Raw genomic sequence first — 12,898 nt, forward strand, 5'->3', positions numbered from 1 at the left:
TAAAACAACAGAGGATGGCCCAAGTCTTTGGGCTCCTGCACTGATGTTGGAGACCTGGAAGAATCTCCTGGCTCCAAGCTTTGTGTCAATCTGGCCTCTGCAGCCATTTGGGGAATGAAATAGCAGGTCAAAGAACCTCTCTGTCTCTCCTTCTCTCTCTGCAAAATCAGCCTTTCAAATAAAAAATCTTTAAAATTTTAATTAAGTAGGCAAAAAATGCCTCACCTTGATTCACCTTCCAAATGTGCACAATGTCCCCTCAGATGACGTTGTATCTTGGAGCCAGAAACCAATCCAGGTCTCCAGGTGGGCTGTCTGAACCTAACTCCTTGAGCCATCATGACTGTGTCCCAGGGTCTGCATCAGCAGGAACTGGAACCAATTATAGGCTGCAATTGAATTCAGGTATTCCAATATGGAATGTGGGCATTTTAAAAGCATCTTGAATGAATGATTAGATCATTTATTTGAGACATTTTAATTTTTTTGTAAGAACATGGAAGCAGAGATGGATCAGGCTAAAAAAAGTATTCAAGAATTGAAAGACACTATTAAAAGGCCAAATATAAGAATCATGGGAGTCCCAGAAGGTGCAGAAAGAGAAGCTGGGTTTAAAAATGTATTTAATGGGCCCGGCAGTGTGGCCTAACAGCTAAAAGTCCTTGCCTTGAAAGCCCCGGGATCCCATATGGGCGCCGGTTCTAATCCCGGCAGCTCCACTTCCCATCCAGCTCCCTGCTTGTGGCCTGGGAAAGCAGTTGAAGACAGCCCAATGCATTGGGACACTGCACTTGTGTGGGAGACCTGGAAGAGGTTCCTGGTTCCTGGCTTTGGATCGGCGCGCATTGGCCCGTTGTGGCTCACTTGGGGAGTGAATCATCGGACGGAAGATCTTCCTCTCTGTCTCTCCTCCTCTCTGTATATCTGACTTTGTAATAAAAAATGAATAAATCTTTAAAAAAATGTATTTAATGAGACAATAAAAGAAAATTTCCTAATCTAGAGATAGAATTGGGAAACAACATCCTGGAGGTGCACAGAACTCCCAACAGTGTTGACCAAAAGCAGTCTTCACCACGACACATGATAATCCAGCTCTCTTCACTTGAACATAAGGAAAAGATCCTTAAATGTGCACGTGAAAAAAATCAATTGACATTTAAAGGAATGCCAATTAAACTCACAGGAGACCTCTCAGAGGAAACTCTATAGGCCAGAAGAAAATGGAATGACATATTCCAGGTTCTGAAAAAAAAATTATTGGCCCAGGATAATGTACCCCTCAAAGCTTCCTTTGTCTTCGAAAATGAAATAAAATCCTTCCACAGAAAAGCTAAAAGAATATGCCTCTTTCAAACCTGCCTTAGAAATGATATTTAAAGGTGTTGTTTTGACAAAGAGGAATAGCACCCACTAAAACCAAAAGCAAATGTGAAGAACATCCCAATAAAATAAGAACAGAAGACTAAAGGAACAACCCATTGCTAAAATGAAAGGACAAAGTTACCACCTGTTTGTATTAACTTTGAATGTTAATGGTTTAAACTCATCAATCACACATCATAGATTAGTAGACTGGATTAAAAACACAAAACCCATCTATTTGTTGCCTACAGGAGGCATATCTTACCAACAAAGATCAGCGGAAACTGTATCTCATGGATTTTGAAATATAGTTTTTTTATATGTTTTTTTTGAGTTTTTTGTTTAATCTCTTCAAAACACTTTCTTTTTCATTAAATTCTTCAGTGACTCATAGATCATGCGGTAGCATCATTTTCTTCAAGAAGGTTCATGATTTTCTTTTTCATTTCTTCAGCGACACATTAGTCATTCAGTAGCATGTTATTTAACTTCATGGTTTTGTTAATTTCTTTTTTCATCCTGTTATTGATTTTGTTTCGTGGCTTTTCATTTAAAGGGATGTATAGTAACTGTGTAATGGAGACTGTCATACCTAGTAGCATGTTATTTAACTTCACGGTGTTGTAAATTTCTATTTTTCTTCCCGTTGTTGGTTTTGTACTGTGGCTTTTCATTTAAGGAGATGTATAGGGCCCGGCGGCGTGGCCTAGCGGCTAAAGTCCTCGCCTTGAAAGCCCCGGGATCCCATATGGGCGCCGGTTCTAATCCCGGCAGCTCCACCTCCCATCCAGCTCCCTGCTTGTGGCCTGGGAAAGCAGTCGAGGATGGCCCAATGCATTGGGACCCTGCACTCGCGTGGGAGACCCGGAAGAGTTTCCTGGTTCCCGGCATAGGATCGGTGCAGCACCGGCCCCTTGCGGCTCACTTGGGGAGTGAATCATCGGACGGAAGATCTTCCTTTCTGTCTCTCCTCCTCTCTGTATATCCGGCTTTCCAATAATAATAATAATAAAAAAAAGGAGATGTATAGTAACAGAGTAATGGAGACTATCATATCTAGATGTGAGGATACAATGCTGTATGCATCTCTACTTCCCGACCAAGGATGGACTCCCAATGAAACTGTTTACTATATCTTGATAATAGCATGTTGGACTCTCTGCCATTGTTTCTGTGCACAATGATGTTTATGACTATGAAGAACTATACTACAGTAATAATATAGGGGATCTCAGTGAAGGGGGTGAGGTTTGGGGAGGGGATAACGGCTATCCCAGTGTCTATAAAACTGTATCATAAATGATAATAATAATAACAATGAAAGAAGTAAAATTAAAAAAATTTAAAAGAAGAAAATATTTTAACTACTAGGCTAAACACTTACCTTATTCCTTTTTTTTTTTCGAATCCTTGAATTTGGAAATGATTCACCCTGCCTTTATCTTATTTTTTACACATTATGAATTGCTGAATAATAAAATGCATCCATTTAATATTTGTGATTTGGTCACCTGCTAAGCTCTAAAACAGACGTGTGGTACTTAAGAACTGCACTTTCAGCCTCCGGTGGTCCAACCCCATCCTGGCCCTGATCACTCTGCCTGTGCTTAATGCACAGGTTGTTATGAAATCAAAGTCAGAAATGTGAAGATCAGGGTTGGATTTTATAGGTCTTCATATTTCCTACAGTTGTGCAGAGCCCGATACTACAGTTTCCCATGGGTGGGTCATGAATGTAACCACAGCTTCGGCCCCTCCTGGCGCTGCACACTCAGTTGTTGGACTTGTGCCTGTATAGTGGCTCCACTTACATTTCCTCCTGCCTAAGAAGTCTCTCTCTGCAGCATGCTTGGCTTCTGCCGTGCTGCTGACCGCTTACCCAGCCCTGGTTTAATCACTAGTTAAGCCTTGTCCTTCTGCATGCTGGCTGAAGCACATGTAATTGCTATTGTGAACATTAAAAATACAGATTTGTAATTTTGTGTGGTTTGCCCAACACTGGGATCCAGAGCTCTTAGCTTGTCCTGTGTGAACTCTGCTGCCCTCTCCTCCCTGCCCCCAACACCTCTAGTTATTTCCTGAACAAAATGAGAGAAAATGTATGCCCACTCTTCATCTGCCAACACTGAGAAGTGCACTATCTTTTAAAGAGAACATCTTTGTTTTAGGGCTGAGGCTGTAGCCACTCTATCTGAATCTTTTTCATTTTTCCTTCTTTGAAAGGCATAGTATCCACTTCCACCAATTGCTGCTGTGCAAACCAAGCAAGCAAGAATCATAGATAACATAGAATCAAGGGGATGAATACCAGTTGGATGCAAAGAGGCCTGTGTTTAAACCTGAATCTGCTATTCCTTGGTTATGTGTATTGGTATTCTACCATTGCATAACTAATGACCACAAATAACATTTATTTATTGTCTCTCAGGTTCTCAGCAGCCTGGACCACAACTGAGCTGCAGTTGGAAAGCAGCTGTGGTCTTCTCTGATTCTAGTGGTCCTGTTCTTAGCTCTGGTGGTTGCTGGGAAGACTTATTTCCTTGCAGCTGTAGAATTCATGTCTTGCTGTCAGGGTCATCCAGAGAATCTTCCAGCTTTTTCAGTCTCTCATCTTATTAGTTCAGGCCCACTGGGAAATCAGTGCCTTAAAGTCCAGTCATTGGAGATTCCAATTCTATCTGCAGAATCCCTTCATTGTTGTATGTAGCATGATCATAGCCTGTCATCACCACAGTATTCACAACTGAGGGAAGGGACTGATTGAAAGTGTGGATATGGGAAGCAGAGAAGCGAATTGAGGGCTGCATTAGGACTCTGTCTCACATGCTTCACAGTCGCAAATAAATTGACTAATTTACTGAAGGCCTCAGTTTCCTTACCTAGCCAAACAGGCAACAAGACCCACTATCTAGGGTTCTTACAAAGAGTAAAAAATACGCTAAAGTGAACAGGGCTGGCAGGTGATAATCACAGGTAGGCAACACTTTTGCACCTACTCTTGAGACTCTGTGATTTGAAATTGCAAGCAGCCAACATTAAGTCAGAAAGTGTAATTGGTTTTCAGGATTCATAATGGTTATTCTCTATACATTGGCAGTAAACACTGAAATAGTCAATATGAAAGCATTGCTCGTGAAGGACGTACAGGGTCGAGTTCTTGAGAACTTTGGGTCACATTTTCCTCCATTGATCAGTAAATAAGTTGGCCAAAGCACAATCCCGTTTCTGTGTCATAGATGCTGTTGGTTCATTGACTTTGAACTCACAGGCAAAGGGCTGTGCTCATGCCTGAATGAACCTTATCCAACCGAAGGCATCTCATGGCCTTTTGCACTGAGGGGCAGTAGCTAGCACATCAGTGCTACACTTGGGGGCTATTTTACTTTATCTTTCTAAAGGTCACTTGCTGCTAACTAAGTACCTTCACAGATATTTAGGTCATGAATTATTACTTTAGTATTTGGAAGAGTCACAGAGAGAGGGGGACTTTCAAGCCCTGGTTCACTCCCCCAGATATTTGCAAAACCTAGGGCTGGTTCAGGTTAAAGACAGGTAGCAGGAATTCTATCTCAGTCTCCTATGAGGGTGACAGGGACTCAAAGGATTCTTGAGCCATCATCTGCTGTCTTCCAGGGTGCACATTAGCAGGAAGCTAGATCAGAAGCAGAGGTGGGACCCAACCTCAGGCACTTATATGGATTCAGCGGCTGACCCCAGGAGTTGTTTTAAACAGTAAGACAACTAATAAAAAAATCATAATGTTTAGGGCTATGTATTTCATGTAGCACTAAACAGTGTGCAAAAAAATTTTGTTTATAACACAAAAGCTGAAATGCAAAGCCAGAGTGTCACCTTGCTTGACCCTAGCTGGGAATGTGCACTCAGGTGACCTACATTTTACAAACATGAAAATGTATTAAAAAACAAAAGTAGGGGTTTTTGTCCTAGGGGTGTGTGTGTGTGTGTGTGTGTGTGTGTGTGTGTGTGTGTGGTGTGTGTGAATGAAAAGAACTAGAGCAAGGGTCAGCATTGAGGGCTGTTTTTCCATTTCCCTTGCTGCGCCTCTTTGAAGAATAATCATCCTCCCAACACATTTCACCACTCTTCTGAGCACTGTTCGAAATGGGAAATGGAGTCAATGCTGATAGCAAGCCTGAGGGTGCTGGTCACTCCGTGGTAAGAGGGAAAACATGCTGGGAGAGCCTTTTGAGCCCAGGGGCTCACCACTGCTGACCTCCTTGCAGACTCAGGTTCCCAGTACAGGGAACTGAGTTTGAACTTCCCCAGCCACGCCTTGTTGTAACCATGTTCATAGAGGCTGTCAGGAAGGATCACACCCAGGTGGCTGCTGCTGGATGTGGGTTACTGAATAGGATGCTCTTTTTCCTGCCACCCTCTGCCTGTGGGGAAGGATTATAGCTAGTCCAGGCAGCCATGGTCCTGCAGTTCACCCCTGTAGTGTTCCAGAAGACACCTTGCATGGAACTTCTCCTTCCAGCGCTTTGAGATGAGCTAGCTCCCCGGACTGCCTGTCTGCTTCCCTTCCACTTTCCTGAGAGCCTGGCGTTAGCCTCTGTGCTGGTGGCATTGGAACTCATCCTTCCTTCCTAACCTGGAGTTCACTCCAGCCAGTAGTGGCGGTGTGTGCAGAAAGGAGCACCTGCAGCACCACCATTCCACCACCCTCTAGACACACTTTTCTGCACCAAAGGAAAACAGAAAACCATGATTTGTTTGACATTGGAGCTCTCTTTGGTCTCCACAGAGCTCAACGCTGTTGAGCAATCTACAACTGAGTTACACAGACTGCACTGTGTACCAGGCTTGCTTCTCTCGTGAGGCTTCTCTGGTCATCCCAGGTAGGGTTACTGACACCCTTTTCATAGAGACCTGATATCCAGGTGAAAGAAGGCTGCCTTGTGAGGTCAGCCACAGAGAAGGAGAGAGAGCTGCTCTTAGGATACTAAGCCACTGAAAGTGTGGGAGAGTGGCAGGAATGGCTCTCCTGGAGGGTGTTATTACTAAAATGATAGCATCTAACTTCTGGTAGGTTCCATGAACTGATCTAAGGTAGTCATTGAGAGTAGGAAGTTATTTCTTTGGTGTTTCACCTGAAACCTCACCATTCTTCCCACTAAGTCTAAGGAAAGTCTGTTTGCTGACGAGCCTTTTGGCAGATCACCTAATCTGTTGGCGCTGGAGCACAAGGATTAGACAGTGCTTTGGAGACAAGTCTCAAGAATTTGAAGCCAGGTTCTTTTGCTTACTAGCTACGTGAAAAGTAGTGTACCGTAACTTGTCTCTGCCTACTTTTCTTCCTGTGCATTAGTGGCTCCCACAAAGCTTTGCATAAGATAATACACATTGTATCTACATCAAGCAGTGTCTGTACAATAGCAAGCTCCTGATGTTAGTTAAAGCCAACAGTTTCACCCATCAACAAACCATCCTCTAGCCAAGACTGATGGGAAGAGGATACGTGAGTGTATTTAACACAGCTGGCTCTGTGCCTGACCCAAAGCAAGTGCTCCATAAACTAGTTGTTATTATCAGTATCATTACCATCATGCTGTTCTTGTCTACCAGCTTCAGGTTTTCCAAGCCATTTAAAGAGCAGTCCTCCAGCAGAAGCACTGATTTACCTGTCCCTGCTGGGTGTGTGGCTTGAGGCTATAGTACCCAGAAAAGTGTGTTTGGTCCTGTCCTTAGGTTGACTTTAGTCTAATTGGGGAGATGCAATTAGATGGAAATTAAGCTAGCAGTACTCACATGCAGAGCAGTTTCAAGTCATTTCTGGGAGGTGCAGATAAAGGGTTCAGTGAGAGGATCTCAAGGATGCCATAGAGAGTCAAAAGGAAAAGGTGAACTTTGACTTAGGTTTTTAGGAAAGGGGTGGAATAGTGATTCATGTATACCTGTATTATTTGCTAGACGAAATGCAGAAGTATTCTTATGAAGTACTGTTCTCATTTTACAGAGGAAGAAAGTGAGGCTCAGACTCATTGAGTCATTTTGTCTAGAATCCTACCAGGTGAAGTGGAGCAAACACTCAAATCTATTGCTGCTGCATCCCTAATGCATGCTCTCAACCTCCCTTTCCCCAGCAGCTGCCTGTGAACACATTCGGAACTTCAGCACAGAAATAAGTGGAAAAAGCAATGCTTTATAGGAACCGGGGACATGGACAATCGGTCTCGTGTAGATTTTGGCAAGTTATTTTCTATTTTAGCCTTGGGTTTCCTCATCTGGTCCTTGAGAGGATTATACATGCACACCTTACAGGGCTGTTGATGGAATACTGGTGCTACTCATTTATTAGGTAGTCTGAACTTAGAAAACCTAACAGTGGAACAATTTTCTTTCTTTTCCATTCCTTTTTTTTTCAAAGTCATATGTTCTCTCTGGAGTATATACCTCAAGCTTGTTCTGAGATGATAGCTTGAGCAGAATGTGTGATTTCTTTGCAACTTGTGCTGTTAAAATTATTCTGTCCATCTATTTAAAGTACCAATCTCAAAGGTAATTTGAAACTCCCTCCTCTGATCTTATGCATATTCATGACTCAGGGGATGTGTAGGCAAATGGGGAACTTCAGACTTGGTGTACTACTGGATCCCTGACTGCCTGCCCACACTTACATTTAAAAAAATGATTTATTTATTTTAATTTAAAGATAGATCTGCAGAGGGAAGGAGACACAGAGAGAGTTCTTCCATCTGCTTGTTCACTCCCCAAATGGTTGCAACAGCTAGAACTGGGCTGATCCAGGAGGCAGGAGCTTGTTCTGGGTCTTCCATGTGAGTGCAAAGGTCCAAGGGCTTATTGCCATTTCCCATTGCCTTTCCAGGGCATAGGCATGAACTTATGTCCATATGGGATGCCAGCACTTGGAGGCTGTTGAGTCAACATCCCTGTCCCTTCTACCAGCACTGTGACCCTACACCTACATTCTTTGAGTAGCCTCTGGAACACCTCCTCCTAGGATCCCATCTGTGCTGTAATTTCTCTGGTGTTTTAGGCTAGGAAGGGCAAATAGAAGAAATGTCAGGGGTCATCCCTCACTTTGGCACTTATGCTCAACTGATATCTGGGCTGTTTGGGAATGGTGTTTAGGTTCATTATAGCCTTTGGTCACTGTAGGCTCTTTTAAAGGGCACAAGCATACTTTCTTCAGGTCAGGTCCATCTGTCCAGGTTCTCACTCCCTAAGGATCATCTTGCCTGGTCCTGCAGCAGCCTGGATGGTCTCAGCCTCTTCTCCAGCCTCTGGTCTTTACATTTGGCTTCATGGAGGAGCCTCTGGGCTCCTCTTTCATACTCTAAGAGATGTAGAGGTAGCTGAAATTGGGGACCATCTTCTGGAGGCCCTTTCTGCAGGAGCGTCCCTCCTCCCCTGTTCAACTGGCTGCTGCAGCAGGTCTGCTATGGATCAAGGAGCTGCAGGTCCTTAAATCCTGTGTTCTCATCTGCCTCCAGACTCATGAGAGTACATCAGTTCTTCTAAGAACTCAGCGTTCTGCTCTGCTCTTCTTGATGGCAACAGAAAAAAGGGTAGGTGTGCAGATTTCCAGCTGGGTGATTACCTGGGCACCCCTAATCTTGTTGAACAATACCACTTTGGCCCTTTACTTGATTTGGTTGGGATGAGAAGGGACACTTACCTCCTTTCCCTCATGAAAGGGAAAGCAGAAACCCGAACTATTTCTGCTAGTCAACTGCTTGGGCACTGTTCCTTCTAGTTCCTGTTCTACAGGCTAGGAAGGGAGTTACCGGAGTGATGGTGAGAGTGGTAGAGCCAGTTCAGCTGCTTTCTGCTACTTCCAAAGAAGGTTGTCAGTCCTCAGTTGTGGATTGTTCACTCTATAAGTCTGGAGAGACTGAGGGCCTCTTTGCCTCAGCTCTTTGCCAATATTAGGATAGCAGGAAAAGAGCCATCCAAAGCTGTGTTAAATATGGAACACATATTAGCACTGTGCCTAGGCAGGTATTTTCTAAGAGGAGGCCAATTGGAGGCCTGCTGTATTATTTTCCTCTTTGCTTTACCTTTGAGGTGGCCAAGACCATCTGTTTGTCCCAACATAGAAAGATAAACAAAACTCAGAAACTGTTCCTCTCTGTTCTGTGTCCTTAACCTACCTGGGAGTCTGGAAGGCAAAGCCGAGGCATGCCCACTTGCATGTTTTTTGAAGCTTGTTCTACAGCCATGGAAACCATCTTTTCTGAATTCCAAATTGGGATACTTGGGGCAATTTCAAGTACAGAGACCAAGGAAAGAGATGGTGGTTGGATACAGAGCTCCAAATCCTTGTGTTCTAGCTCAGAGCTGGTGTAATGAAGGGAGAAGTCCAAACCAGAGCTCAGTCTGCTCGAACCAGATGAGCAGTGCAGCAGGCAGAGCTGTGTGCGTGGTGCAGGAAGAAACCAGGGGTTCCAGGAAGGGTGCCAGCACCTCCTAGCTGCTTCTCAGCTCAGTGGATGACACATACTCTTCTGGTTATTCTGTTATTCCTTTAATACATGAAGATGATTTGAGTCCCTGCTGTCTACCAGGTACTGAAGACACAGCAGGGAACAAGGCAGATAAAAGCTCTGCACTCGAGAGCTTGCATTCTAGTGAATGAAAATGCTTTTCCCAGTATCTGTTGAGAAAGGTCCCGCCAATATTCAAGGTGAGGGATGCATCCCATTACACTGCTACTCATCTGCTCAAGGGCAGTGTGACATGAGCAGGACTGCTTCTTTCTTGATGCCCCATCCACCCCACTCGTGCAACCGAGATCTCAGGGAACATCTGCCAACCATTTCTGCTTCCTGAGGAGCAACAGGCAAGGCATATGGTGAGAATTAAGAGGAGTGATGGATGGAGACTCTGTGAAAGCGAGTCACTGCCTAGCATGGAGAGCACAGAGACTTGCTTCAAAGACAGGCCATGTGAATTGTTCCCTAAAGATGTGAATTGAGGATGCTAGTCCCATTTCTCAAAAAAGTCAAACTAACAAGGTGTGGGGAGATTTCCAAGAAAGTCACTAGCAACTCTCAAATCTGATAGGGGTGGTGGGTTGTTTTCTGCAACACAGCATTGTTTTTGGCATTTAACCCCCAGCCAGGGATGGAAGCATGACCGTATATTGCAAATTCATTCACTTCTGGGCAGGTGGTATAAGGACATCATTGTGTTTGTAGAGTGGAAATCCTGCTTGTGCCTTGATACCAACTCCCTCAATCACCGCAATGCTGATTTTCACAAATCCTGACTTACAGTATTGTTGCTCATTTGATGCATTGGGTTCTTTGAACTGGCCAGCTCCCTAGTATTTTAAAAACATAACTTAATTTTTAAAAATCTGATCTATAAACAGATGTTCATGATACTCTCAGCATGAGCCAGTAGAAAAAAACACACCTTTTGAGTCTTAGTGGCCTGGTTTCTGGTTCTTTGTCTGATTTTAGAAAGGTATGCTGTCACCCACATTGATTCATCCTGTGTTTCATAGGAGGGACCCTGAGACTTTGCTTCCTTCCTTCAGTAAAGGGAGATTACAAACATGATGTACTTTCACATAACAGCATTCCTGTACTCATTCAGAACATACTCATTGAGTACCTTCCATGTCTGTGGGGAAAGGAGGATGGAGAGAGGATAGTTACTGAGTACAGGGGTGCAGTTACAGCAGGAATCATGCCTCATCTTCTACTATTATCCAATAGGATAGCTATAGTTGACAACAATTAATTGAATATTTAAAATTAGCTAGTAGTGTTTGTTTCCAACACAAAAGAATGAGAATCATCTAAGGTGATAGGCATACCATTTACCCTGATCTGATAATTACATACAGTGTACGTGTATTGAAATGTCACATTGTACCATGCAAAAATGTGCAATTACCCTATGCCAGCTAAAAATAAAAAAGTAGCTTTTCAGATCAAGGATGTTTGGTAAACTCTTCCTAACTAATGGCTGTGAACTCACCTTAGAACAACAATCCCATTTTAAGCCCTTATATAGGATGCTTTGAGTCTATGTAGTAAGGATAGGCTAGAAAGATCTTTAAAGTGGTGACATTTAAAGCAAAATCCACATCCTAAGAAGATGCCAGTAGCATGAAAAGCTGAAAGAACAATGCTGTATGACGAAAGACCTGTGCACACAGACCTCACAACATTCCACTGTGGCAGGTGTGAGAGCAAGATGGCATGGAAAGGGTTGAGTGGGGCAGGCAAAGACTTACCACATAGGTTCTTAGAATCCGTGAAGCTGCCCTAATAAGGCACCAAAAACTGAGCGGCCTAGTACAACAGTAGTGCATCAGCTCACAGTTCTACAAGTGTGAAATTAAGATGTTGGTAGGGCCACACTCCCTATGCAACCTGTAGGGGGAATCCTAGTTTCCAGTAGATGGCTAGCAAGCCTTGGCATTCTCTGGCTTGTGACTGCATAGCTCAGCTCTTTGCCTTCTTCATCATCTGAGTGTCTCCGTATGTGTCTCTGTTATCACATGGTCACCTTTTCATAAAGGCACCAGACGTAGTGGACTAGGGACCCAAGCTGTTCCAGCATGGCCCCACCTTACCTCAGTGACCCTATTTCCAAATAAGGCATCATTCTGAAGAACTAGGGATTGGGATTTCCACATAATCTTGTAGTATACAAATAAATCTATAACATCACAGTAAATAGCTTGAGCTTACTGTTCATGCAAATCCTGAGTGTTTTCAGCAGGTAGATGGCAAGATGAGCTGTGTGTTTTTCAAGGCTGCTGTGTGACAATTTCCTTAGTGTGGGGAGGCTGTGGGTGACTTGTAAAGTGCAAGCCTATCGTGGTAGCAGTAGAGATAAGACAGGCAGATGGGGTTTAGAAATCTCTTGTAGAAAAACAGTGGCAAAGCGTGTCTGTGGATTAGCTGTGGGGTGAGGATCAGGAAGGACTGAGTGATATCTGTGCTTTTTCCTTTGTTTGTGATGACTTGATGGTGTCAGTTATTTTGTTGGAGCAGATTTGCAGAAGATCAGGTGTGGAGTTGGGGATGGTGTGAATGTGGAAGGCATTGGGCAAATGCAGGGATGAAAATTAGAAGCACTCCCCACCTCTCCATCATCACCAATCAGCACCATTTTACTTTTGCTTTCCACTATTGAAAGCTCTATTTCTCAGTAAAATGTGAGCATCCCTATGAGAGGGAGCGCAGGGATGTGTTTTCCCCCAAATAACCATGTATGGAGGCTGAAACAAAGTGGCAGATAGGAAGTCAGAGAGAACATGCTCAGGACAGCCAGAGCAGCGAGAGCCACAGCAGAGTGTCCTGGCATTACACTTCTCTCAGTGACTGTGAGGACAGCCTCAGTTAGTTCTATCTCTGGCGAGAACAGGACCAGCCCCCTAAGCAAACTGCCCACAGGGCCACGTGGTGGGATCAGAAGGTAGCAAGTTCCAAAGAGTCTGGTTAGAAAGGAGGGAACTCAAGTGCCATGTGGTGAGAGAAAAACATAAAGCTAAGGACCTCACGTGGAATAAGATCTGGGCAAAAGGCTG

General features: G+C 43.9%; 1 protein-coding gene across 1 annotated transcript in view; it reads left to right on the plus strand.

The window, feature by feature from the left end:
* The window catches only part of SLC8A3 (solute carrier family 8 member A3), a 121,883-nt gene that overhangs the window by 14,724 nt on the left and 94,261 nt on the right, over positions 1-12,898 (plus strand). The window lies entirely within an intron of this gene.

This window comes from Ochotona princeps, chromosome 26, assembly GCF_030435755.1.
Source record: "Ochotona princeps isolate mOchPri1 chromosome 26, mOchPri1.hap1, whole genome shotgun sequence".
In the NCBI taxonomy this organism is placed as follows: domain Eukaryota; kingdom Metazoa; phylum Chordata; class Mammalia; order Lagomorpha; family Ochotonidae; genus Ochotona; species Ochotona princeps.